General features: G+C 36.5%; 1 long non-coding RNA gene across 1 annotated transcript; it reads left to right on the top strand.

Annotated features, from left to right (window-relative positions):
• Nucleotides 1-576: 576 nt before the first annotated feature.
• LOC131383408 (uncharacterized) lies at nt 577-23,325 on the top strand. The gene is made up of 3 exons (XR_009213408.1): nt 577-691; nt 22,665-22,729; nt 23,220-23,325. It is a non-coding gene; the product is annotated as an uncharacterized LOC131383408 (long non-coding RNA).
• The last annotated feature ends 384 nt before the right edge of the window (nt 23,326-23,709 follow it).

The raw sequence follows: 23,709 nt of genomic DNA, 5'->3' as shown, positions 1-23,709 counted from the left end.
TTAGATACCTGCTAAGGTGGCTGAAAAGTAAGGAAATGGAAGATTTCATGGTGGCAGCTCAAGAAGAATTGGATGCTATTTACAGTAACAAATAAGGTATGGAATTAGGTTATAAAAACAATGTGTAGGAATTGCAAAGAAAGGACAAAAGGCAGCTAATAAAGATAAAGGAAGCAGACGAGGCTGCTATCAAAGTGATGCAGCATAATATGACATTTCAAAATAGTACAGTGGAGAAGAAAAGCACTGAATATGATCTGATTGCTCAGACTGACATTAAGCAACTGTGGCTGCTGTTGAGTCCTCGTGTTTATGGCAAACCTCCAGTACAGTATGTACTATAATTTGGCATATCATGTTTTAAGATTTAGCTTGAAGTCAGGCAGTTAGCTACAGCCCTGAATTCTGAATAAGATATTAGTTTGTTTTTACTTGAAGTGTTGAGAGCTTCCTGAAATTCTTTTTTCTCTAAAAATACCACAGTTATAAAAGCATGACAAGAGAGTTCACATATGTCTTTGAATTAACTTTAACAAATGCCATATTTTCCTTTTTCAAACAGGTATCTTCAGGCACTTCACTCTATACCCTGTTATGCATTCAACGTGCATAACCAAGATTTACCCAGTGAATTCTGTCTGTAAACAGCAAAAGCCAAGAGCAGATTTCCCAGGAAAACCAGACTCTAATGGTAGATATCACCTCATTGACTATAAAGTTAGATACTGTAATATAATCCCAAACTTTAAAATACATGTTTACCTTGCCACCTGCTATTAACTTATTTTCCTTATAATGGATGATTGCTCCTCCTTCTACTATATGACATATTTGTATTTATACTATATGATGTATATGATTAAATTGTATTTAATATATTGCTTGTCATCTACATCACAGAAAATTTAATAAACACGTAAACCTGCTATTATAATCACTCTCTAAAAAAAGAAACTTCATTAAGTCCACTTTAAAATTAAATTTGAGAATTCATCCTAATTCATTATTATAGACAAATATATGTAAATGGTGATATTTTAATACAGTCATTTGAACATATTTTTTAAAACTGATGAATGATTGCCAAAAGCAAATTTTCTGAAAAGTAATATTTTAGACAAAGGGCCAAAAGCTGATTTTAGTCATTGAAATGAGTAATTTCCTTTTTAAACCTCTTGACATCTGAACTATAATCATTTTCTGTCCCCCCAACATAAAAGATGGTTAAAAATTTATAGAGCAGAAAATATTAAAAAATGAGAACATTCTGAGTCACTAACTCAGATTGTAACAATCCGAGTTAGTGACTCAGAATGTTCTCATTTTATAAGATTTTCTTGAAAATTACATGTTTTCAAGGTCCTAACAGTGTTGTTCCTTGAAAAACATGCAATTTATTTATCATATATTTTACTAATAACTAAAATCAGCTTCCATATGCTTTATTAATAAAGCAAAGCCATAAGTGTAACAGCAAAATAGATACATTCTTCCTATTTCTAGCACATCATCTTCATGATGAGGAATTTAAAGTGATGGAAGCATTGAAGTAAAAATTAAAAATTTGAAATTTGAAGTTATCCACTTAAAAAATTGGGGACAATATAAATGAAAATATCATTCCTAAGGTATAACTGTTGACATTATTATTTGTTAAGAAAAATTAGCATTTAGCCATTATAATTTGGAAAGACATAATACATTCTTCAGAGAGATTCTTCTTCTAATTGCCCCAACAACTTAGATTATGGTGTCACTAAGTTCCATTCTGTCTTAATCCTATACTACAATTATTCTTCTCACACTCCTAGGGAGATTGAATCCACTTATATGCTTTTAATTATCATCTACGTGCAATGACTTTCAAACCCTACAGCTCTTGATTCTGAGTTTTAAGCCTGAATAGCAACATCCATTCAGGATGTCTCCATTTCATTGGCCACAAGTGACTCAAACTCAATTGTTTCAAAGTTAATTTCATCATCCTTCACCCCCAACTTTCCTACCAACGATTAAAAATTGGGATCCTTCAATGGCATTTCAATGACCCACACCAACAGACACTAACTTACTCTTGATATCGTTCTAGACAGCTTCTCCATCTTTATACTTGCCTCCCTACCCTAACACATATCTAATCATTGCCCAGTCTAACAGTTCTATCTTCTAAAGAAACCATTAATTTTTTCACTTTCATTTTCTAATATTAGCATACACACTCAGGCCAGGACTCTTCTCTGTTAAATTACAGTAATCACTTCCTAAGTTTTCTCCCTAACATCCTGGTCTTGCCAATTCTAATCTATTCTTCACATTGATACCCCTAAAATGCATATTGGGTCATGTTAATTATGTTTCCATTACAATTCTCCAGTGACTTCACAAGAAGGATAAAATCCAAAATCCAAAACACATCATACATCTCCTTCATGACTTCTGACCTTCTCCACTTTGCATTCCAGGCACATCAAATTTAAATCCTTATATATGCTATGCTCCTTCTCAATTGTGTGATCTGCAATAAGAATATTCTTCAGTTAGGAACATTATTTCTTCATTTGGTTACTTATGAATCCCAATGTTAATATTAATTATTGTGGGAGGCCATTTTTAAAGCCCTTTATAAATTTAAGATTGGTATTCTCTCTCTCTTCCTCTCTCAATTTTATTGAGGGATAATTGCTATAACAAAAAACTGCACGTTTAAGGTACACAATCTGATGTGTTTCAGCACATGCATATACCTATCTATGATATCATCCCCACAATTAAGATTATAAACATATCCATCCCTCCAAAAGATTTTTTGTGTTCGTGTGTGTGTGTGTGTGTGTGTGTGTGTGTGTGTGTGTGTGTGTGTTGGGGGTCAAAATAATATGAGATCTTCCCTCTTAACAAATTTTTAAGTGTACAATACTGAATTTTAAACATAGGCATTATGTTGTACAGCAGATCTCTAGAACTGATTCACATTGCATATTTTCTCTTATGACTAAATAGTGTACAATTCTTCATAGCATGTGGTTATCATACTTTGTTTTAATTATATACAAACAGTCCTCACTTTGCATGGTTCCAATATGCACAGAGTTTAATTATCCTGATTTAGTTAAATAACACAAATCTCCCAATAACAGAGTTCACATTAAGTTGGCAGGGTATATTACCTGTGAGTAACTGCGTAAGTTATAAACTTTTCCACTATCTCTTTAGCCTACAAATCATTTCATAAATAGCAAATATGCATCATGGTCAGTTACCAATAACAGAACTTCTTTCAAAATCTGTCAGTGTTTGGTCACTATGCATCTGTTATTTAATTTACTTAGATAAGAAAGCATTTGGTTGTGTTGCCTTGTTGTCTCCCTATAATTAATCCACATTATATTTTACAAAAATGGAAAATGGAAAGAGGAAATTGGCCAAGAAAAATGAAAGTGCAGCAAAGAAGCAAAAAGTGATAATGTTAGAAGTGAAATTTGGATTGTACACTAATGGAATTTTAGAAAAAAAATAGATGACTATCAGAATGGTGATACTGCTGCAACTGGAGAAACTCTAGATATGCTGCCAGAAGAATTTACCTAGGATGAATTTATTAATGTAAATAAGGAAAGTGGTTGTGTTGAAAAGAATAAGCAATGTCCCAGCAAAATTAAAGAACTCTCAGAGGTATTTCACAACATTTAAAGTGCAAGGGATAAAGTGTTGGAAGCTGGTCCAGATTTAGAAAGGAGCATGACAATTCACCAAGACATTAATAAGATATTTGCTTCACATCATTATTTGTATGAGGAGAAGGCAAGCACTATTCAAACTATACTTGATAAATTTTTACAAAGAACTAAAATATTGTCATCTTATTGTTTCTAATGTTTTAAATTAGAGTGCACTAAAGAAATACTAGTTTTAGGATGTTTTAACATCCCTTCATAATACAAACCCTCAATAAACTAAGTATTGAAGGAACATACCTCAAAATGATAAGAGCCATCTATGATAAACCCACAGCCAACATCATACTGAACTGGCAAAAGCTGGGAGCATTCCTCCTGAGAACTGGAACAAAACAAGAATGTCCACTCTCACCACTCCTATTAAACATAGTGCTAGAAGCCCTGGCAAGAGCAATCAGGCAAGAGAAAGAAAGAAAAGTCATCCAAATTGGAAACATTGAAGTCAAATTATCTCTATTCACTGATGACATGATCTTACACATAGAAAACCTGAAAGACTCCACCAAAATACTCCTAGACTTGATAAACAACTTCAGTATAGTTTCAGAATACAAAATTAGTGTATAAAAATGAGTAGGATTTCTATATACCAATATTTTAAGCTGAGAACAAAATCAATAACTTAATCTCATTTACAATAGCCACACACACACAAATACCCAGGAACATATTTAACTAAGGAGGTGAAATATCTCTACAAGAAGAACTACAAAACACTAATGAAAGAACTTACAGATGACACAAACCAGTGGAAAAACATCCCATGCCTATGGGGTGAAAGGATCAGTGTAGTTAAAATGACTATCCCTCCCAAGGCAATCTACAGATTCAATTCAATTCTCATCAAACTACCAATATCATTCTTCCCAGAATTAGAAAAAATTATCCTAAAATGTATATGTAACTAAAAAAGAACCTGAATAGCTAAAGCAATCGTAAGTGAAAAGAACAAAGCTGGAGGCATCACATTACCTGACTTTAAATTATACTATAAAGCTATAGTAACTAAAACAACCTGGCACTGTTGTTTAAAATAGACACCTAGATGAATGAAACAGAACAGGGAACCCATAAATAAAGCCACGTACTTACAACCAACTGAACTTCAACAAAGTTGACCAAAAAATAAATAAATAAATAAAAATAAAAAAATTTAAAAAAGGAAAAGGACTTCCTATTCAATAAATGGTGCTGGAAAAACACGGTAGCCCTATAGCCCTATGCAGAAGAATGAAACTGGACATCTCTCTCTCACCGTAAACAAAAATCAACTTAAGGTAAATTAAATACTTAAATATAAAACCTGAAAAGATGTAAGTCCAAGAAGAAAACCTAGGTAAACTCTTCTGGACCTTGGCCTAGGCAAAGAATTTATGACTAAGACCCCAAAAGCAAATGCAACAAAAACAAAAATAGACAAATGTAACTTAATTAAACTAGAAAGCTTATTCACAGCTAAAGAAATAATCAGCAGAGTAAACAGACAACCTACAGAAGGGGAGAAAACATTTGCAAATTATGCTTCTGCCAGAGAATTAATATCAAGGTTCTATTAGGTTGGTGCAAAAGTAGTGGCAAAAACTACAATCACATTTCTGCCAATCTAATAAAAAGAACTCAAACAACTCCACAAGAAGAAATGAAAACCCATTAAAAAGTGGGCAAAGTCAGGAATAGACACTTCTCAAAAGAAGACATGCAAGTGGCCAACATATGAGAAAATGCTCAACCTTTCTTTAAACATCAGATAAATACAAATTAAACCACAATAAGATATCATCTTTCACCAGTCAGAATGGCTATTATTAAAAAGTCAAAAGCAACAGAGGTTGGCATGAATGTGGAGAAAAGGGTGTGCTTATAACGCTGTTGGTGAGAATGTACATTAGTACAACCTCCATGGAAAAATGTATGGAGATTTCCCAAAGATCTAATAGTATAACTACCATGTGACACAACGATCCCACTACTGGGTATCAATCCAAGGGAAAATAACTTATTTTATCAAAAAGATACTGCACTTGTATGTTTATTGCAGCACTATTCAATAGCAAAGTCATAGAATCAACCTAAGTGTTCATCAGTGGTTGGTTGGATTAAAAAATGTGGTATATATACATCACAGAATACTACACAGCTATAGAAAAAGAACAAAATCATGTCTTTTGCAGCAACTTGATTACAGCTAGAGGCTATTATCATAAGTGAAATAACTCAGAAACAGAAATCAAATACTACATGTTCTCACTTATAAATGGAAGCTAAACAGTGAGTACACATGGACATCAAAATGAAAACAATAAACACTGGGGACTCCCAAAGTGGGGAGGTTGGAAGCAAAGTGAGGGTTGAAAAATTACCTATTGGTTACAATGGTCACTGTTTGGATAATGGTCACTGGAAGCCCAGACCCCACCATTATACAATATATCCATGTAAAAAATCTGTACATGTACGCCCTGAATCTAAAGTAAAATAAAATTTAAAAAAACTACCAAGTTTTGGCAATAACCTAGACGTTGAAAGACAGGATACAAACTTACATGTATATAATTTCAAGTGTATAAAATATGCATGTAAAATAATAAAAGAATATAGCATAAAAATGTAATAATTGTGCACCAGCTAAAGTCTTCTAGAAAGCTGATGCTAAGAGAGAGTTGGTGTGCAAGAGGTTTATGTAAGGTTGATGGAGAAAGGTTGTGGGTGTAACACCTATGGAAATTAAATAAGAGGTAGCAAGTTTGAGCAGAGAAAGGCTTAGCTCATAGTGCAGATCCGATATCTGATACCTGTGAAAATAAGGGGAGGAGAAGGAAGAATTTGGCAAAGAAAGTCTCAAACTACTGTGTAGATCTGACCAGTCCCTGACAACCCAAATATTGCTCATTGGAGGAGTCCTCTGATGGCCAAAATAGCCAGGACCTAGATGTCCTGTCATGCTCATTTCATGGCTTTGGAATAGTCCAGGAAAAAGAGGACTTTTGCTCAAACATTGTCACAGATCATTACAGTGCCGCAGCTGGAGGCTGTGAGTCAACTGAACTCCTCACAACTGAAGGACAAGTTTTTTTCAGGAAGGGAAATTGTAATCTCTTGGTGGAATAATGGGTAATCGTCTAATTTGTATAACTTTTAGCATTTTGTATTTTCTTATGGTAGACATATTCTGTTTTTCTCGTTTCAAAAAAGTAAACTTTGATTTTTAAAACATTAGCCTTGAGGTTCTCATCAGCCAAGACACAAAAATAGAACTGCAATGTTTTACATGCAGCGAAGAAGCATATGAGAAAAAGTTCAACATCACTGACCATTAGAGAAATGCAAATCAAAACCACAATGAGATACCATCTCACACTGGTCAGAATGGCTATTATCAAAAAGTCAAAAAATAACAGGTGCTGGTGAAGTTGCAGAGAAAAAGGAATGCCTATACACTGTTGTTAGGAGTGTAAATTAGTTCAACCACTGTAGAAAAGAGTGAGCTGATTCCTTAAAGACCCAAAAACAGAGCTACCATTCGACCCAGCAATGACATTACTGGGTATATATCCGAAGGAATATAAATTGTTCTATAATAAAGACAGAAGCATGCATATGTTCATTGCAGCACTATTCACAATAGCAAAGACATGAAATCAACCTCAATGCCCATCAAAGACTAGATAAAGAAAATGTGGTACATATACACCATGGAATACTATGCAGCCATAAAAAATAACGAGCTCATGTCCTTTGCAGGGACATGGAGACAGCTCAAGGCCATTATCCTTAGCAAACTAACAAAGGAACAGAAAACCAAATATTATATCTTCTTACTTATTAGTGGGGGCTAAATGAAAACAGATAGACACATACAGCAGAACAACAGATACTGGGGCCTATCAGAGGGTGGACGAAGGAGAGGATCAGAAAAAATAACTAATGGGTACTAAGCTTAATACTTGGGTGATGAAATAATCTGTACAGTAAACACCCATGACACAAGTTTACATATTTAACAAACCTGCACATATACCCCTGAACTTAAAGGTAAAAAAATAAATTAAATTACAACAAATTAAATCTATACTCTAGGGGCAGCTACATAACATTTAAAGCACCCAATCATAAACTCACCCTCCAGAAGTGACCATTGCAAATACTTTAAATATTGTTATCTAAATCTTCACTAGAGGGTTCATTAATTAAAAAGTATATTAGTTACACAGTGGTGAAATGTGCTGTATTGGAGGACTGGAAAGAGTAAAACATCACTGCTCTTGTACAGACAATCTGAGTTCAGCTGCTATTATTTGAATTTGCTCCTCCGAAATTCAGATGTTGCCAATGTGATGGTATTAAGAGATGAGACTTTTAAGAGGTAATTAGGTCGTGAGGATTCCTCCCCTCATGAATGGGATTCGGTGCCCTAAAAAGGCTTAACAAAAGGAGTTCATTTTTTTCCTGCCCTTCCACCTTCTGCCACGTGAGGACACAGCGTTCATCTCCTTTGGAGGATGTAGTATTCAAGGCACCGTCTTGGAAGCCAAGTGCAGTCCTCACTGGCACCTTGTTCTTGCACTTCACAGTCTCTGGAACTGTGATATAAATATCTGTTCTTAATTTTTTAAAAAGAATCGCAAATGTTTTTAATTATTGCTTATTTGCACTGTATAACATCAATATCCACCATAGGCTATTTTAAACACTTTGAATTAACTCATTTCAAGGTTTTTTTGGTTAATTCTAACTTCATATGACTTTCCTTGCACTTTGTTTTAGCTCAGTCATTGAAATTATCCTTTTGTAACAGATGCACATAGTTAAGAATAGAAAAATCTGAAAGGACTGTAGAAGACACTTACTCTAGAGACCTTCAGATGGAGTAGTCAATGAAGGGTGAGGATGGGTGAGCTCCATCATTCCCAGCCCATTCTCTTTTCTGTGTCTATTTATTAAGGTGCTAGGGCACAAAATTATCCTTTAAACAAGTAGTTCTGCTGCTGAAAAGGATACAGTCATTGAATTCAAAATTCAACTAGTTCTATATAGTCTGCCCATAAATCCCTATAACATAATTGTTTAACCCATGGTTCACTACTTCCAGCATTGGGTAAGTCACTATCTAATGAGACAGGTGTGTCTTTAGACTATTCTAATTGTAGAGAGTTCTATCTATAAAGGTTTGATAATAATGAACATAAACATTAGTCTCTCTACCCCTGGTCTGTAGTAAAGGATTATTTCAGTTGTTTTGGGCCCATTATTATTTGGACAAATGAAGAAGTAAAACTGTTAAAAGAACAGGAGTAAAATAGAATGTTATGTACTATGATTTATATCCCTAGGGAATTCTTTTCCATGTTGACATTGGCATTTATCAGAATGACACTGAGTATATCCCCAGTAAATATTTGTTGAAAGAACTAATGCTATCACTATCTTCATTAATTCATTGGAAATCTGTTACACTAAATTGTTGCCTCTTGTCACATGAACATAGGAAGAGACTGTGGAAAATAGCTCATATAGTCGTGAATATAAATATGAATTCACTTGTTATTAGTGAAAACATGTGACCTTCTAGTGATGATGTCTAAGTGACGAAGATACTTCTTTTAATAACTCTCATTCTGAAATACTGCCATTCTGTGTCTACTGATGAATAAGATCCATATTTTTTTCTTTTGTATTAATAATTTGGAAATTGTCAACAGCCAGGTTTCTGACTTATCTCCTGTTCCCCATGTTGCTTTAGAACACTGAAAATATGTTGCAACAGGCCAGATGACTCTATCTACCTACCTATCTATCTATCTATCTATCTATCTATCTATCTATCTATCTATCTATCTATCCATCCATCCATCCATCTACTATCTATTGATTATCTATCTATCTATTTTTGTGGTTTAAAACTATTTGCTTATAATTTAACTGGATTAGGTATTTGGGCAGGGCTCATCTGGCACAATATGCCTCTATTCCACGTGGCATTGGCTAGGCTCACTCATATGTTTGTGCTAAGTTGGCAGGTCAGCTAGCAGTGGTTGGACATGAATAGCCTCACTCACATGTCTAGCATTGGGCTGGAGCTACAGCTAGGTTTCAATGCCCTCTCCTGCAGGCTGGCTTGGCCCTTTGCATGGTGGCTAGGTTCCAAGCAGGCAAGAGTGGAAGTTGCAAGGTCTCTTGAGGCGTAGGCTCAGAAATTGCAGTGTCATTTATGCTGCGTTCTATTGGTCAAAGCAAGTCACAAGAACAGCTCAGATTCAGGAAGTGGGGAAATGAACTCTACTTCTTGATGGGAATTGCTGCAACCAATTTCATTTCTTATTTATTTATTTGTTTATTTGAGATGGAGTTTTGCTCTTGTTGCCCAGAATGGAGTGCAATGGCACTATCTCGGCTCACTGCAACCTCCACCTCCTGGATTCAAGCGATTCTCCTACCTCAGCCTCCCAAGTAGCTGGGATTACAGGTGCCTACTGCCACGCCTGGCTAATACTTTGTATTTTTAGTAGAAACGACTCCTGACGTCAGGTGATCAACCCGCCTCGGCCTCCCAAAGTGCTGGGAGTACAGGCATGAGTCACTGAGCTCTGCCTCATTTCTTTTAAATAATAAGATGAGTAAGTTTTTTGTTTGTTTGTTATTGCCTTAATTTATCTTTCTTTTTGAATGTCATGTTACAAGCCTTACTTGGTTAAAGCCTTACTTGGTTAAGCCTTACTTGGTGTGGTCAGGGTTTGATTTTTAGGAGACTCATTTAGAGCACTAAATGCCTTTTGCAGAGGAAACATACACCCTGGTCTTCCTGAGGTGGTCCCAATTTATGCCAATAGGCCAAGATTCTGCTCGGTTTAAACTTTGTTTCATCCTCTTTCACTCTCAATGTGGTATTTTGAACAACAAACACTTGTGAAAACCTATCTTGAGTTTTTATGACCTTATGGGTACTTTTGTTTTTACCTTTTCAAGGCAAAGATAATTTTCTTAGATAAAATATGCCAACAAAATATGAATTAAGTAGGTCTGTTATGTTAGTATCTAAGAAAAAAGGATCTATACCTTTCTTAACATTCTCGCTTACATGATGAATTATCAAAATGTAGCATTTTCCCCAAATCTGCTCCTTTAAAAATTTACCAAGTAAGCTTAATTATTCTTTTCACATTAAATTCACATATACACATACATGTACATATATAAAAGTACACACACGTATATGTACTTTTGAAGGAACCATGTAAAGTGTGTTCAATTTGATTATCTCATATGTTTATCTTGGTTCTTTGCATCAAAATAAAATCTAATTGCTTTTGCAAAAAAAAATAAAAATAAAAATAAAAAAATAAAAAAATAAAAAATAAATAAATAAAAAATTAAAATGAGCTCTTTTGGATCATTTTAAAAGAAAGAAAGCCCCAGCCAGTAAGAGACATTCTTACTCACATGATTTTGGAAAACACTTTTGTAAACATCCTTGATGAAAAGTCCATTTTTTCATATTTTGCACATTCTTTAATAGATAAGACTCAAGTTTGTTGATTGAGTTTTGTTTTGGAGAGCCACATCTCTCTCTTAAAGATCTTCCCATTAAGAATTTTAGACCATAGGCCAGGTATGGTGGCTCATGCCTGTGATCCCAGCATTTTGGGGGCCAAGGCAGGTGGATCATCTGAGGTCAGGAGTTCAAGACCAGCCTGACCAACATGGTGAAACCACATCTCTATTAAATACAAAAAAATTAGCCAGGCATGGTGGCACATGCCTGTAATCCCAGCTACTTGGGAGGCTGAGGCAGGAGAATCGCTTGAACCCGGGAGGCAGAGGTTGCAGTGAGCTGAGATCGTACCATTGCCCTCTAGCCTGGGCAACAAGAGCAAAACTCGATCTCAAAAAAAAAAATAGACCATAAAATTATATTTATGTTTTCTCTAAATTGCTTCAAAACAACCAAGAATATACTGATTCTTCATTTTTTTTTTTTTACTCAGGTATCAATAAACTTAAGATGATACTTTTGCATTTTACTGTCAAATTTCTAACTTTACATATTTCCTTATCTGGCAAAATCTATTGCAAATGAAAGTTCTTCTACTTAATCCCACTACTTTTTGTAAATTATCATCAAAGAAGGTAAAATTAATTTATGTTATTCTCTGCTTTAAGTTAATGAAACTTTGACTTGATGTCTGGATAACTCACATTTCTATTACTGTTACTCTTATGCTTGGCCCACGTAGAATGCTACTGTCTTTTTCTACATTAAACTTTAACAAGAACTTACACATTTTTTCATAAAGTTCAATATACTGATGATTTAGTAGACTGCATTACACATTTCTTCAATTAAAATGGAAATGTGGGGTAGGACTTTCTTGGGGTCTGTGCATTCTTTATAAAACCCAGTTGCTCTGAGAAAACAGCCAAGAAATTGGTCAGGATTACTTTTTAGGGGTTATTTTACTGGAGATTTTAAGAACTAATAACATCTAATTTTTAGTTTAGGGGAATGTAGGAAGATGTGCAATTGTAAAGTATTTTGTTGTAGATAGGTATCCATAATGGAAACCTAAACTGCAGATACAACTACAAACCCAGTGCAGTTTTTGTCTTCTGTATGTTGTTGGGGGAATCAATTTTACATATAGCAAGCACATGGCCTTCCTGATTTCAGGATGCCTTTGTTAGGGTCTGTATTAGCCCTTAATTTTGTTGAAATCTTTTTTCCTTCTTCCTCTTGAAAAGTAAGTTCCAAAATATAGTTTATTGTATCTTTCATCACTGAAAAGTGTGTTCCTTTTTCACATATGGGCAGCTCACACAAGGCAAAAATATTAAAGTTGGTTTTACTGTGTTGTATAACTTTGATGTATATCAAACTAATTTTGACAAGTTTTGATCCTAAACCTCAAATCATGTAATTAAGAATTTGCGGCCTGGTGCAGTGGCTCATGCTTGTAATCCTAGCACTTTGTGAGGCCGAGGTGGGCGGATCACGAGGTCAGGAGATCGAGACCATGGTGAAACCCTGTCTCTACTAAACAATACAAAAAATTAGCCGGGCGTGGTGGCGGGCGCCTGTAGTCCCAGCTACTCGGAGAGGCTGAGGCAGGAGAATGGCGTGAACCCGGGAGGCGGAACTTGCAGTGAGCCGAGATTGCGCCACTGCACTCCAGCCTGGGCGACAGAGCAAGACTCCGTCTCAAAAAAAAAAAAAAGAATTTGCCTGTTTACTTATGACCTAACTGTAATTCTTTTATTAACAAAAGATTATAGGAAAGGGTCCCTTATTAAGCCGATGACTAGACCTACAATTAATATAAAGTATTGTACCAGAGTATTAGATTTATTAACTAATCTATCCTTTAAAAGGAATACATTTTAGGATATCATCATTTTGATGTGAATCATGTGAATGTTTATAAAATCCTACTTATTATACATTTAGTGTTTCAACAGATTCATTTAATTGCCTTTTTGCCCACATATATTATGTAGTCTCTTTGCAACTGTTTTTTTTTTTTTTAAGAAAGACATTAAAAGAATGGTTTATGTAGAGAAACATTAGTGGATGTTAATTGTCTCCCCACTTGTATTTATGGGTGTTAGATCACTGCTTTGCTAGTTGAAAAGCTGTATTATCAGAGTAAAAGTGTATTTGTAAACTTCATGGGCACCAAAAATTAGGAACAAAACTGTTTTCTTTAAAAAGAAATGGAAATGTGTAGTTTCCACTCACAATAACATCATTCCCATTTCTTCTTTTATCTTCACCCCACCTTTATTCTGAAATTCTAGGAAGTTAAAATTCCTTGAGATAGAGCATTACTTTCTCTCTACAAAATTGTTTTTTCTGTCATAATATTCAACTGCTGAATATCATTATATTAGGTCTTACAGATACCTATGTTGCACATTTACGCCTTTGCATTAAAACTTGCCATTCATTCGTGAACCCGGGAGGCGGAGCTTGCAGTGAGCCGAGATCGCACCACTGCACTCCAGCCTGGGTGACAGAGCGAGACTCCGTCTCAAAAAAAAAAAAAAAAAAAAAAAACTTGCCATTCATTTATGTGTTACTCATAATGGATATTGTAACATAGGCATCTGAAGAATATGTGCATGTGAATGTACTGATCTTTCCCTGTGTGTCTAACACCCACTAGAGCAGAACCTGTCAGAAGAGTTTATAAGAAGATACCTTATTTGATAACATGTTTCTGGAAAACAGAGCTGAATAACAGAAGAGTAAAAAGTTAATATATATTAAAGGTAATTTGGAAAAGTTAATATATATTACAAGGAGGATTATTAAATAGGCCTCTTCTGCAGGCAACAGTTTTGTTATATAATAAACAGACACCTAAGGAATGAAAGGGAGAAGGTTTTAGACAATGATTTCCAATGCCCACAGTGTTTAGCTTGGCCCAAAGGAGGTTATCTTCTTTCCACTTCTGAGATATCTGTGCACTGGGTTCTTTCAGACAATCCAGGCAATGGCACCTGAGAAACCTTGGGGCAGGAGTGAGACCTCAGGTGTGGCACTGAAGAGTAGAAGTGGGATGCAGGCTTCCTGGACCTGCTTTTGTAAATCACAAGAATCATATTTGAGGTCTGGGTTGTAAGATAATCCATAAGATGCACCTTGCTCTTAAGAAATATATGTTAAAAATAAAATATAAAATAAATATATACATTACTGCCTTGCATTTAAAAATACATAAAAATTATTTAACACCTCCCTCACAATAAACTACTCAATAGTTATGATTTCATCTGGGCATTTGCTTTGTTTTTTACTTATATCATGTTAATTATTTTATAATTTAGTGTACTCTCATAACTTATGAATAGGGAATATAAATGGTTGGTTTATATATTTGGTCCATTTACTCAGGACTTATGTACTAAGAACTGTGAAATACATGAAATTTTACCCTGCTTGCCAACTAGCAATTTCTTGGATATTGGTACAATATCCTGAGTCAAAGTTGGAAAATAGTTTATAATTCATAGAAATAAGAGTAACTAGAGTTCATCATTTTTGCACTGGTTCTCTGTGCACCAGTTCCCACAAGACAATATACAGTGGATTAGAGAGCACCTGCATGCACAGTGGTTTGCTTTATAGGAGAAGAACACTGAGTTTAGAAAACCTGAATCTTTTATTTCATAATTGGCAGTAAGAATGTTTCCTTTTGCTCTAGAAAGAGACACTATATCTTCAAAGACTATTTCACTTTTTGTTCTGGACTATTATTTCAAGGATGTGCCGCCAGGACTGCATGCTCTGTGAGGACAAGCAGGAGCCCCACCCCTTCTGAGATGGCAGGGCAGGAGCTCTAAGAGTGTGGCTGGAGCCATCCTGCTACAGTTCCAGCCCCAGGCATCTCTGTGCTTTTGGGGGCCTTGGAAGTCCCCTTCCTACCCCTGCAGGCTCAGAACTGCCTGCTCCCACTGAAGGCTCCAATCTCAGAACAAAGTCAGGGCTGAGCCCAGGTGCTGTCACAGTCAGGCCAGGTGTGCACATGCTTGGGGCAGTGCCAACATGCCAGTCCCCTGCTGCCTTGGCCCCTCCAGACTTAGGCCAAGTGGGTGCTGAGGACAGCCCAGCACTGGTCTGCAGGTGGCCTTTGGCATGAACAGCCTGGGCACCATGAGCAGCAGCAGTAGGCAGACATGCTCCTGGACAGAATGGAATCGGTCCCCAGTGAAGACCCACCTTCAAGATGGAAAGGGTCTGAAACCTGGGGGCTGGGCCTCTAGTCCCACCATCTGGAGGAAGAACTTGTGGTGCTTTTCCCTGGGCCTACCCATGGCCACCCATGGGCAATCAGCACGTACTTCCTCCCCTCTGAGGCCCATAAAAACCCCAGACTCAGCTAGACTTGAAGAGAGGACAAAAGACAACAGGGAGACAACCAGAAGACCTGCCAGCAAAGAGGAGTCACCCACTCCAGGGCCTCCTCTCTGCCAAGAGCTGCAGAGATGACTGGATGATCTGCCTGCAGAGAGGAGCTACCCATTCTAGGGCCTCTTCTCTGCTGAAAGCTGAATGCTCAGTGGGATGACCTGCCTGTAGAGAAGCTTCCCACTCCAGGGTCTCCTTTCTGCTAGGAGCTGAACACTTGTCAGGACACCTTGGGTGTGGAAAGGAGGGGCCCACTGTGGGTCTCGCATGAGTTGTCCTATCACTCACTAAAGCTCCTCTTCATTTTGCCCACCCTCTGCTTGTATGCATACCTCATTCTTCCTGGATGTAAGACAAGAGCTCAGCACCTGCTAAATGGCGAGGCTAAAAGAGCTGTAACACAAACAGGGCTGAATCATGCTCCTTGCTGGCCACATCTTGGGTGAAGAAAAGGAGAGAAGAGCTATAGCCCTTCGGAGACCCCAGACCTGGGAGCTCCCCAGGCCAGGACTGTGACTCCCTCTTCGGGGCCCTGTGGTTTGGGAAGTCTCAAAGCTTCTGGGTGCCACTGTATTCCTCAGTGCCAGCTAGGGAAGGTGCTTGTGGTGTGCCTGGTTCAGCCACAGCATTGGGGAGAGCCAGCACCCATGCTGGCACCTAGTGCTGCCCACCCTGTGGCAGCAGCCGGCTTGTCTCAGCAGTGGCTGGAACACATGCTTGCTCACACACCCCTTGCCGCTCCACACCTGACTTGCCCTTGGAGGCATGATATCCAGGCTGGTGGCATGAGCTGAGCACAGCCTGCTAGGCCAAGTGGGCCTAATGAGCCCAGTGGGCCCAGGCAAAACTCAGGCAAAGGTGCCACCAGCCACCGAGGTTTCTGGCCAGAAACACAACACCCCCAAAGATCCCATAACATTTTTATACAAAAGAAAATAAATGAAACAAGTGTTTGACCAACAGAGCTTCACTAAAAGACATTCTGAAGATACACTTTGGCCAAAAGAAAGTGATCAGAGATGGAGGGTCTGGGTAGCCAACAGATGTAGAAGCAAATACGTATTTAAAAACTTAATAATGTCTTGGGGTGAGGGGTGCAAAACAGAGCTAATATACAGAACAAAACTATCACACAGCCAGCTGGAGGTGATTGAGTTGATGTGTTCAGATTCTCATGTTATTCAAGAGAAGGGGAAAATACAGAGTAGATTTAGATTAAACCCAAAGCAAGATGAGGAAATAAGTAATAAGAAGAAAACAGAAGTTAATGAGATAAACATATAAGAAAAAGAAGGCTCAATAAAGCCAAATGTTAGTTATTTAAATGGAATAATAAAATTCACAAACTAGTGCAAGGCTGAACTAGAGAAAATGAAGGAGGCACAGTAAATACTGTCAGCAACAAAAAAGTGGTTTAAGCACACATGTTGCAAAAAACAGCAATATTATAGAAACAGTGAAATTAAATTAGAAAAGAAATGGACATTTATACAATTTTCCAAAATTGATTGAAGAAACAACAAAAAGCCTGAGCAATTATTTAATGATTAAATAAATTATTAGGTAATTCCTTTCAGAAAAGAACACACCAGGCCCAGTTGGTTATACTAGTGAATTCTAGTAAATATTCAAACAGCAAATAATTCCAGTCTTACACAAACTATTCCTGCATACAGAAAAAAAGGAATTTCCACACAACTCCTCAATTAACAACGATGTAATATTCCAAACTCTATGTTAATAAATTAAATTTTGTGATGCATAAATAAGATAGAATACCACGACAAAATTAGATAGCTTTCAGGAATGCATGGTTACAAAATAATTAATGTAATTCACTACATTAACAGATTAAAAGAGACTAATCAAATGATGATTTTTGACAGATACAAAAAGGAATACGTGAAAATTCAACATTCAGTTTTAGCAAACCAAGCATAGCTTAACAATTGATATCTACAAAGCAAAAAAGCTTTACAGTAAACCTGTTTAATTGTATAACATTGAAAACATTTTCAGAGAAAAATCAATGTGCCTAGCTTCATTATTTCCATTCCACATTATGCTAGATGTCCTAGCCAGAATAGCAAAGCAAGAAAGCTGAAATTTATAACATTTGGAAAGGATGAAAACATAGTTGTTCTTATTTGAAAATGATATGACCATAAACATCAAAAACACACAAAAATTTTATAACTAAATTATTTACTTAGGAAGATGATGGCTTAAGGGGTTTTTTTCCTTATAAACATATGCAAAACCAGTCACATTCCCATATAGCAGTAATAAATAGTTAGAAATGTAGTTTCATAATGGCTATAATTTACAATAGTATTAAAAGCTATAATGAGGAGATGTTGGTCAAAAGATGCAAAGTTTCAGTTAGGATCAATAAGTTCTGGAGGTCTGTTGTACAGCAAGGTGACTACAGTTAATAATAATGCATTGTATACCTGAAAACTGCTAAGGAAGAAGATTTTAAATGTTCTCCATCCCACAAAAGTTAAGCATGTGAAGTGATGGATATGTTGATTAGCTTAATTTAATCATTTTACGGTGTATACATATATCACAACATCACATTGTACACCATTAATACATATAAGTTTTATTTGTCAAATATATCTTAATAAATTGGGGAAAATAATTGTAAAGTGTATCATAAGAAACCTATCAAAATATTTGTAAGATCTTGATTGAGTAAATAGAAAAGCTTTTTGAAAGATATTATAAAATACCAAGCTGGGTGCAGTGGCTCTTGCCTATAATCTCAGCTTCTTGAGAAGCAGTTATAGGAGGAATACTTGAGAACAGGAGTTCAAAGCCAGCCTAAGCAACATAGGGACACCTCCATCTCTAAAAATTAAAATAAATTAGCTGAATGTGGTGGGTATCCATATGGAAATTTAAAAAGTAAACAATGGTTCCAGTTGGGCTAATGACTTAAATTGTCTTATCAAAATTATAAAACTGTAAGACATAATACAGGTTAGTACCTTTATGACTTCTAAGTAGGAAACTAATTCTTAAATAGGGCAAAAAGTACAAACAATAAAGGAAAAAATGAATAAATACCATTACATTAAAAGTGAGATTCAAAAAAAAATCAAAGTCACCATAAAGGGAGAAAAAAGACAAGCTGCAGACTGGGAGAAGATATTTACAGCACGAAAGTGATAATGTATTCTGTTAGAATACGTAGTGTCCACAAATCAATAAGAAAATGGCAAATTGCTCAATATAAAAGTGGGCAAAAGTCTTAAACACTTCTCAGAAAGAAAAATCCAAATGGCCTGTTAGCACATAAAAAGATGCCATCACTAGGGATAAAAAAAAAATGTAAACTCTAGCCATAGGATTATGACATTTCATACTCAACACATTCGTAAGTTATGAAGTTGGACAGTTTCAAGGGTTACAGAAACTATCCCCTGCCAGGAGGTACATATCTATTAGAGTAGGCTAACTGCATAACAAACAAATTCAAAAATAATTTAATATAGAAATGTTTATTTTGTTTTTTTATGTAAACCAAAAAAGATATCCCAGTTGTCAAGTAGCAGGGACCCAATATCCTTTCATCATGTACCTCTGTTACCTCCAATATGTGGCTTCTGCCCAGTGGGGTGGCTCACACCTATAATCTCCACACTGCGGGATGCTGAAGCCAGACGACAGCTTTGAGGCCAGGTGTTCCAGGCCACACTGGGCAACACAGTGATACCTGATTTCCATAAATAATAATAATAATAATAATAATAATCTAGGTGTGCCTGCAATTCCAGCTACTCAGGAGGCTGAGGTGGGAGGATGGCTTGAGCTCAGGCATTTGTGGTTACAGTGAGCTATGATTGTATCACTACACTCCAGCTTGAATGACAGAGAAAGACTCTGTCTCAAATAATAAATAAATAAATAAAATAAGTATGTGGCTTCTAAGACCATCCTGAGGTGGTCTCCTGTCAGCCAGCAAAAAGAGGGAAAGAGTTTAAGTGAACTGCACGTGGAAGGATTTTACAGGCCAGACTGAGGCGCAATCTCCACTGCTGAAATACCACTGCAAAACATCTAACTATGCAGCCTCCTCTAACCAAAAGGGAGGCTGCTAAACGCAGTTTACCTGTGTGCACAGGAAGAAGAGGAAACAAAGAGCTGATCTCCATCACATTGTGTAAATTTTTAGAAATACTTTCACAAAAAATTTGGCATAAACTAGTAATGTTGGAAATGTATACAACATATCACTTCCTGTTACAGATACATGTACCAGCAGATGTGAACAAAAAAGTAATGTAACATTATAAAATTATGTTATATATATTCTGTGATAGAAAGTAACCTACATATCCATCAAGTTTTTTTTTTTTTTTTTTTTTTTTTTTTTTTTGAGACAGAGTCTTGCTCTGTCGCCCAGGCTGGAGTGCAGTGGCGCAATCTCAGCTCACTGCAAGCTCCGCCTCCCGGGTTCACGCCATTCTCCTGCCTCAGCCTCTCCGTGTAGCTGGGACTACAGGCGCCCGCCACCACGCCCGGCTAATTTTTTTTTGTATCTTTAGTAGGGACGGGGTTTCACCGTGGTCTCGATCTCCTGACCTCGTGATCCGCCCGCCTCGGCCTCCAAATTGAACATTATACTGCACTGAAAATTAATAAATCCCAGCTATTTTCAACAGTGTGAATAAATCTCAGAAGATATAAATACATATGAAACCTATCAAAACCATAATTTAGTTTTGTAAATGTATTTTTATTATTTTAAAGTGGATAAAGTAAATTTTATTATTGATATGGCTTGGCTCTGTGTCCCCACCCAAATCTCATGTTGAATTGTAATTCCTAGTGTTAAGGCAGACACCTGGTGGGAGGTGATTGGATCATGGAGGTGGATTTTCCCCTTGCTGTTCTTATGATAGTGAGTGAGTTCTCACAAGATCTGATGGTTTACAAGTGTCTAGCACTTCCCATTTCTCTCTCTCTCTCTCTGTCTCTCTCCCCCGCTGCCATGTGAAGACTGTGCTTTGTTTCCCCTTGGTCTTTCTGCCATGAATGTAAGTTTCCTGAGGCCTCCTCAGCCATGCCTCCTGTACACCACGTGGAATTGTGAGTCAATTAAATCTCTTCTCTTTATAAACTACCCAGTCTCACGTAGTTCTTTATAGCAGTGTGAGAATGAACTAATACAATTATTTTGTATTTATCTTTCCAAATTGACAGATAACATCCATTTTATAAAGTGATCAATATTAAAAATAAAATTTCATTCAGGAATACAAATATATATGGAAAAAACATAAAGATAAACAGGTTCAGAACAGTGATTAATTCTGAGGAAGGAAGGAAAGGGATGGGATAAGGAAAAAAACAAAGCATCTTCCACAAATAGGTAACAGTGGTGTTATTTGCCTTAAACAGGATGCTGGGTATATGGGTGCATAGTACACCATTATTCTTTAATCTTTATATTTTACATTGCATTTTGTAAGTGTTGTTTTGCAACTACTCAATATTTCATTTATAAAAGCATGTTTAACTAAAAAGTTATAGTTCTTAAAAACTACCTTTATTAAATCATCCTATAACGTACATTTGCAAATGCGTGGTATTGGGTCCTTTCTAACTCTTCAGTGAGTATTGTATACTCTCACAGGCATCTCTGTTCTGAAGGCTAATAACTACTGTTAATTTAGTCATCATGTTTTAATTTAATGCAATTACTCATACACAAGTTAGCATCTGAAGTTTTTTGCTATTAGACCTGTGTCTTCGTTGACTGTGGACCTGACTTTGATTAAGATCATATCCTCATCACAGTGAGTCAAAAGCATGTGCCTTATTTCTCTCTTATTTCACATTGCTTTACTTTACTGGTAACCAGATCTTTCTCTAGAAAATTGTTTTTATGTTCCCACTAAACATTTTCCTTGTTTCTTCTCATTTTAATAATTACAATGGAAAAACTCTAATTATTATCTCCAGTACTAGAATTTTAGCAAACATAATCAATTTGAATTTTAATATATTTTGATATCCTTGCACATTAACTATAAAATTTAATATGATGTCTTGTATTTAATGACATGTTACTATATTATTTCTGCCATGAAATGGCATCACTCCTGCCATACAATCTCTCATTCATCACAGTGAAATACTTTTTCTCCAATTAATTATTAATACAATTTTAGCATGAAGAGATTCTGTTTTATATCGCATGATTTTATAACTGCATTCTCATGAAAATAATCTCAGAAAACTAAAACTATTTTAGGGCATAGTAAATTATGCAGTCTTCCTAATTGTAGACACTGTTTAGAAAATATTATACTAAATGAAATTATAAACTGGGTGACAATAATTTTCCAAAATAGAAAATTTTTTTAATTTCCCTTACTCTTAGATATCTAAAATTACAAATATTTGAGAATTCAGTTTAAAACTCTTTTTTACTTATATAAACAAAAACAGGGAGGGAGTTCTGCTATTATTTTCTGGGATATTTGCGTTTATAGAACTACTTAAATTACATTGCTAGCTTCAGATGTCCCTAAAAGGACATTATGTTATATGGGAGGAAGGGACAGAGAGATGTAAGAGAGGGTCAATAGATAAATGGTAGATAGATGGATAGAGGGATAGATAGATAGATAGATAGATAGATAGATAGATAGATAGATAGATAAATAGATAGATAGATCCTTTTCTGATTTTTGATTATAGGGGATTGATAGTTTGTGAAGGAATCTAGTGGGCTAAAGGACTTATTTGGTTATAGAAATCTCCATAATAAAGTCTATGTGTCAATTGCTTACCCCTAAATGCCAGACCTACACACAGGTGCACTGGGCTTCAAGATGGTAAAAGCATAATTCTAAGGGAGAGCAACAAAAGAGGCCCGGTTAACACTGTGTCAATACCCCATTAACATCCAGAGATGGCATTGGGGGAGCTATAAAGTTGCTTTGATCAAGGATCCCCTGCACAGCCACATCGGACTAATCTTGAAAATATATATTCATGTCTCTTAGGTGCAAGGTCAAATCGGTCTTCTAAGGACACTTCTTAACTGGACACACCCTAGAACTGCCATAAGGTTAGCCTCTAAAACCGCGGGCATTTCACTGCCTGTGGCCCCTATGTGGATCACTGCCTTTGAGTCACACTTGGACCCCATGTCTCCTCTTCTAGGAAAAAGTTCTGTGAAGAGTGATACCAGGCTCTGGGATTTCCTCCAGAGCATACTCACCACATTCCTGTCCTTTCTGCTCTCCCAGATTGCTGTGAATCTCTAGCATCACCTCAGGAAAATACCATGAAATTTCTGCTTCTAGGCTAGGATGCCTTGGGAGAATGTTGGAGCTGAATTTCATAGCTCGTGACATTTTCCGAGCAATGTAAATGCCCTGAAGGGATTCAGGAGCCAACACTATGACCAAAGCCCCTCGAATAAGTGGCTTTCTCTACCACTGGCCTTAGAGAAGAACTCTCTGTATCTGTTGTGGATCATAATTGTTTTAGATTAATCTTGAGAAAAGACAAAGAAAAAGCTGACCTGCCTTCAGATGCATCTTTTTGCTTTCCAGGTGATCAAGTCCTGTATGTCAGCTCTATTGAATAAGTAAATAACACCACCATCTGGCCTGTCCTCATCTTGTTCCAAAACCAGAATCTCAGTCATACACACTTCTGGATAAAAAGCAGGAGATTTCAGTAAGTATATGGAGAAGGAGCAGGCGGACTAGTTACACTTAAAAAGCCTTGGGTCCCTGTATCCTTTTCCTTTCATGCTATGGTGCATGAACTCCTAACTCTTCCAAATTTCATTTTCACCCTCTCCTATGCCTCAGGGTGTTGGACCTATTCTCAGCAAAGTGATATTTGCATGACTCTCTGAACATGTGTCAGTGTCCTTACTGCATATTGAAAAGAATTAAAATGCCTCAGAAAGGTATGGCCCAAGGCACTAACTCCCTGCTTATCACATTCACCTGCCTACCAGAGAGCAGGGCAGGCTCCTCTGACTGGCCATGGAGAAAGACTGGGCTGTAATAAATGATTTTAATAAATGCAAAC

Source organism: Hylobates moloch, unplaced genomic scaffold, assembly GCF_009828535.3.
Source record: "Hylobates moloch isolate HMO894 unplaced genomic scaffold, HMol_V3 SCAFFOLD_4, whole genome shotgun sequence".
NCBI classification, from domain to species: Eukaryota; Metazoa; Chordata; class Mammalia; order Primates; family Hylobatidae; genus Hylobates; species Hylobates moloch.
This window is presented reverse-complemented; position numbering and strand designations above follow the sequence as displayed.